The sequence below is a fragment of the Brassica rapa genome, unplaced genomic scaffold (assembly GCF_000309985.2).
Source record: "Brassica rapa cultivar Chiifu-401-42 unplaced genomic scaffold, CAAS_Brap_v3.01 Scaffold0217, whole genome shotgun sequence".
NCBI lineage: Eukaryota > Viridiplantae > Streptophyta > Magnoliopsida > Brassicales > Brassicaceae > Brassica > Brassica rapa.
This window is the reverse complement of record NW_022610161.1, coordinates 53,697-60,000: the sequence shown is the minus strand read 5'-3', so window position 1 is coordinate 60,000 and position 6,304 is coordinate 53,697.

Below are 6,304 nucleotides of genomic sequence, written 5' to 3'. Positions count from 1 at the left end.
CCCATATTTATAGAAAACGAAGGGGTAAGTCTTGCCCCACGAACTGGCATGACTGGCCAGCGGATGGGCACAATCGGCCAAGGGTTACACCCTCTCGGCCGCATACGTCCCTTCCCCAATACCGCATGGGTTTGGGTCGGACAGAGGCCCAAGGCCTTACCCAATCCCTCTGGACTTAGCCCATGGCCTTGTCCCAAGCCCCAATGGTCCATGGCCTCATTGCCGGACCCCCATGGCCCGCCACCGGTCCGGACCCGGACCATCGGACCGATACCCAAACAGTCTCTGTCCCGCTGGGATGAGCTTACTCCCAGCTGCCTCAGCTGAGTGAGCTAGTAGTTCATCTACTGGAGCTGACTTAGTAGTGGCCGAGCTGGAGTGAGCTTAACCTAACTCCGTTAAGCTGGTCGAGCTACCTTTTCCATCCATCCAGCTACCGTCTTAGTCGTCCTAGCTGACTCTCGACTTGTGTAAGGTTAAGTCTAAGTTTCCTTACGTCCTTAACCTTCTTATCTGGCCATGGAACGCTTGTCTTGATGTCCTAAGAATGACTAGTACGTTTCCTCGAACCATGGCCATCCCAATGATCCTATTCAGGATCCGGGATGTTACAAGTCTCCCCCACTAGCAATGGATTCATCCTCGAATCCGAGTAATGTGTTTCATCCAACACAAACTGGTCAAACCATTTTGGAAACTCGGCCGTCATCCTGGCCTTCGTCTCCCAAGTGGTCTCTTCTCGACCATTACAATCCCAAATGACCTTGACCATCTGGATTGTTTTCTTTCTCATTGCTTTTTCCATCCTATCTACGATCCCAACCGACCTTGTTTCCAAAGTTAGATTCATACCTAGATCAGATGGTATTTCTGGTATTAAAACGTCCTGATCCGTCAAGCACTTTCGGAGTTGGGAGACATGGAATACGTTATGGAAGGCTTCCATCTCGGATGGTAAGTCCAACTTATATGCCACACTACCCACTCGTTCTATGACTCTGAACGGACCTAGGTATCTTGGATCTAATTTCCTTCTACCAGAAATTCGCACTCTACCTTTAATGGTAATCATTTTGAGATAGACCATATCACCCACTGCAAACTCCACTTCTTTCCTTCATTTTTCAGCGTAATTTTTTTGTCTGTCATGTGTGGCCCTCATCTTATCCCACACAGACTTGATCTTCTCCATGGTTTCCTCCACGATCTCGGGCCTATCATGCTGTGCTCCCCCACTTGGGTCCAGGATAACGGTGTCCTGCATGGTCGTCCATACAAAGCTTCTTATGGCGACATGCCTATACCTGAGTGGAAACTGTTATTGTAGGCGAACTCCACTACTGGCAAATGTCGTTCCCAGGAATCGCCACAATCGAGGACACATGCTCGAAGCATATCCTCCAGCGTCCATATAGTTCTTTTCGACTGCCCATCCATTTTGGGATGCTAAGCCGTACACATGTTCACTCTCGTTCCTAAAGCTTTCTGGAAAGCTTGCCAGAAGTGAGAAGTGAACCTCGAATCTCTATCCGAAACTATACTTGAGGGTACTCCGTGTAACCTCACAATCTCGTCAATGTACTTACTCACAATCTGGTCAATGTCTTTTTGATGGCCAGGAAGTGGGCAGACTTGGTCAGTCGAGCCACTATTACCCAGACAGCATCATTCCTATTCCTGGTCGTGGGAAAACCTGTCACAAAGTCCATCGTGATGTGATCCCACTTCCATTCTGGAATAGGTAGGCTCTGAAGCAGTCCACTCGGAAGTTGTTTTTCGGCCTTGATGAGTTGACAAGTAGGACACTAGGCCACCCATTCGGCCACATCGACCTTCATCCGTATCCAATGATAGTACTGCCTGAGATTATGATACATCTTGGTCACTCCAGGATGGATCAAGAATCTAGACTTGTGAGCTTCTCTAAGGATCTCATTATTTAAACTCCTATAATTGGGTACGCTGATCCGACCATGAACTAAGATTGTACCGTCCTTGGCGATTTGATACTCAGTCAGGTCGTTCTGAGCAACCATCTTCAGGTTCTCGTCCTGATCTTGGGCCGCTCGGATCCGGGTAAGCAGGTTGGCCTTATTCACCGCCTCTAAACCCCGTGGTCTGTCTGTCCCGTTCAAAACATTTAAACGGATGAAACGTCCCGCCTCATCCGGCTCGTCCGTTCCGCTACCAGCCGCAACATCTTCTCTCTTCCGGCTCAAGGCGTCGGCCACAAGGTTAGCCTTGCCCTGATAGTAAGTGATGTCTAGGTCGTAGTCGGCCACGAAATCCATCCACCGCCTCTGCCTTAAGTTCAACTCAGGCTGGGTGAATATATACTTCAGACTTTTATGGTCCGTAAGTATCTGGACTTTGGCCCCATATAAATATGATCGCCAAATCTTTAAGGCGAATACTACCGCAGCCATTTCAAGATCATGGGTGGAGTAGTTTCCCTCATGTTTCTTCAGCTGCCTTGACGCGTAAGCAATGACCTTCCCTTGTTGAGTGAACACGCAACCGAGTCCAGTGATGGACGCATCCGTGTAGACCACATAAGGTTGGTCTGCCTCCGGAAGAACCAGGACGGGTGCGCTAGTCAGCATAGCCTTAAGTGCGGAGAAACATCTCGTACACTCTTTGGACCATGTGAACTTAACGTCCTTCCCAGTCAACTGTGCCATCGGCTGAGCCAAGCTTGCGAATCCCTTCACAAACTTTTTATAGTAACCTGCCAGCCCTAGGAAACTTCAAACTTCCGTGGGACTGCGTGGTCGGGGCCAATCCCTGATTGCCCTGATCTTCTCTGGATCCACTGAGACGCCCTGGTCAGAAACAATATGTCCGAGGAACCCAATACTCTTTTGCCAAAAACTGCACTTGCTGAGTTTAGCAAAGAGTTTGTTCTCTCGTAATCCTTCCAGCACGGCTCTCAAATGTTTTCGATGAGATTCCTCGTCCTTGGAATAGATCGGGATATCATCAATGAAGATGATCACCGATTCATCCAAGCAGTCCTGGAACACGCTATTCATCATTTTCATGAATGCAGCAGGTTCATTGGTCAGACCAAACGGCATCACTACGAACTCGTAATGGCTGTACCTGGTCCTAAATGTTGTCTTCCTAATGTCGTTTGGCTCTATAGGAATCTGATGATATCCCAAGGCCAAATCAATTTTAGAAAACCACTTAGCTCCTTTCAGCTGATCCAACAGCTCGTCTATCCTGGGTAACGGGTACTTGTTCTTCATAGTTACCATGTTCAACCCTCGATAGTTGATGCACAGAAGCATGCTACCATCCTTCTTTTTCACAAAGAGGAGTGGTGCATACCAAGGGGAGCTACTTGGCCGTATGAACCCCTTGTCAAGAAATTCTTCCAATTGCTTCTTTAGCTCGGCCATTCGGCCGGAGCCATTCGATACAGACTGTTGGACAGCGGAGCTGTCCCTGGTTCCAGTTCAATCAGAAAGGGATCAGACCTATCAGGGGGGACACCATGTAGCGCCTGAAACACAACCTGGAACTCGGACACCAACGAATCCTCGCGTGGGTCTAATAGAAAACCAGAACTTTCAGGCTCTGTAGTTGTAATTGTAGCCAAGAATGACTGACAACCCTGTTCCAGCATCCGAATCGCTCAAACTTCTGAAACCACTATTTTCTCTTGAGCCTGACACAGACCTTGGTACTCTACCGGGTGAAGTCCATTCTCCAATTGCACACGACCCTTATGGCAATCGAGAGTGGCTCGGTTCTTTCCCAACCAATCCATAACTAAGATCACTTCTTGATTCTTTAGGTGGACACAGACCAGATTCACAGGGAAGACCTTTCCATGGATCTGTACTGGGATATTCAACATGAGACCTAGTGAGTTCATGGCTTGCCCACCGGCCGCCCTCACTATCCCAAAATTATCACCAGCATCCAGACTGAACAGACCCTTTCCGACCAGTCCCAAACTCACAAAACTATGTGTAGCCCCTGTGTCGAAAAGCACATGGGTTTTTACCCCACCGACCATGAAGGTTCCTATCAGAGACCCTCATCAGAATGCCCTAGACCATTCTAGGTTCCAGACCAAGCATTACTACTTGAATGTAAAAAGATAAATTTAGAAATTACCAGAGATCGACTCAAAATATCTGGAAGCTCCGTCGTCTCGTGACAGTTCATACACCCTCGGTGTTGTGGTTGGTTTGCCTTGGGACGCCTTGCCTGTGTCTCCACGGCCCTTTCCCTGACTTCCTTTCAGCTTGGGACACTCTGATTGAAAATGTCCTTGCTGGCCACAATGGAAACAAGTCATCGTGCCGCTTCTACCAGATGGGTTCGGTCGAGGACAGTTTTGAACTCCATGGTCCATGCTGCCACAACGAACACAAGCCCCCTTGGCCTTGCAGCACTCACCAGGATGGTTTCGTCCACATTTGGAACACACAGGTCGGCCACCAGAGGTCTTCCCTCCGTCCACCTGGTCCCATTTTCTCTTTTTATCATTTGTCTTGTCCAATGGGCCAGACTGTGGCTTAGTCTTAAGCTTAGCTTCTTCAGCCAAGTTAGACTCTAACAAACCCACCCGTTCCACCATTTCTCCGACGGTGTTGATAGTGCGGATCGAGCAGTGGTTCTTCAGTTCTGGCCTTAGGCGTCGGATGAACCTATGGACCTGGACTGACTCGTCCTCCAGCTCTCTTCAAATGAACCATCTGAGTCGGTTGAACTCCTCTTCGTACTCCCATACGGTCCTGCAGCCTTGGACCAAATATAGAAACTTAGCTTCCAGACGATCCCAAGCATCAGCAGGAAAGTATTTGCGGTTGAATTCAACTTCAAAGTCCGCAAAACTTGTGAGACTTCCATTGGTGCGCTTGTCCACTGCAAGCCACCATTTATGCGCTTCCCTTTCCAGGAAATGAACCGAAATGTCTCGCCTGTAATCCTCTGGACAGCGAGTTAATTGAAAGTTTCGGACCAGCCTACTCCTCCCCTCATCTGCCACAACAGGGTCGGTGCTACCTGAAAATTGCTTCATACCCAATCTGGATAGATGTTGAAGCAAACTCAGATAGTCAACCTTCTTTTCTGACCTTTCTGGTGGATCGATCTCGATCACCTCAACCGCGCCCCCAGCTGGACCCGTAGCAATAGGTGTATTCGTAGCTACATGTGTAGCTTGACCAACTGATGAATTCACTAGTGGAGTGAACAGCTGAGTCATAGCCGCCACTTGGTTACCCATTACTTTCGTAGCCTCTAACAAGTACTCTCGGGACAGTGCTGTGGGCACGTTGGTGGTTCCCTCGGCCCTTTGCTCACGCTGGTTACCATCACGGTTAGCGTTCGAGGATTCTACTTCCTCATCACTATCCTTATGTTGCTGACCTTCTGGTTGCGTTCCCGTAAGATTGGCCTGATCAGTAGGCAACACATCTCCGGTGTTAGTCGCGGCCGGATCGGTTGGTAACCCGGACAGATTAGTTCCGTCCGCGGCCGCTTGACTAGACTGACCAGCCGTCCTCTTACTCTTTCGGGTCTTTCCCAATTTGCTTCTCCCAGCCTAAGGATTCAAACATTATTCGTACAACATATATATAACATAACCGAGACAATTAATCCCTAGACCTAACCATCAAACCTCACCGTGAGACTGAATCAGCTGGCTGCATGTGTGTGGACTACATACCCAACTATCCTAGAATCAAGCATGCTCTGATACCAACTTGTAATGCCCGAATCTGGCCTCTCGATGAAACTGGACCCGTTTGCTACTTAATCAATTTCTTTGCTTGTTTGATTCATTTTAAGTCTTTCCTTAACTAAGTCATTTTCGAATCTGAGGTTCTAAAACAATTGAACAGATAGCACAGCGGAATATAAATGTGTATAAAATGTATTACTTGGAAACATGAGATCCAATACACAACTTCTTAATTGTTTCATAGACAATCACTAGTTCATCCCTAGCATCATCTAACCACACGTTACACAGCCTCTCACTGACCAAGCCTTCACGGCTCCTTGGCTTGACCAGAACCATCCCTAGTTCCTGAAACCACAACCAGATAAGCATTAATCATAACCAAGAACAGAACTGGTCGATTCTACAATGCTTGGCTTGGTTCCTAGAACACAGATAAACCTCAGACAATATACTTATAAAACGATATGAACCTGCCTACCAAATCCTAAGTCATTCAACCAACCACCCCTTGACTTAGAATCAGATAGACAGTGCAGAATAGATAAACAGAACACACGAATAGTCCAGATCATCCCGAAGACCAATCCATCCATCTGG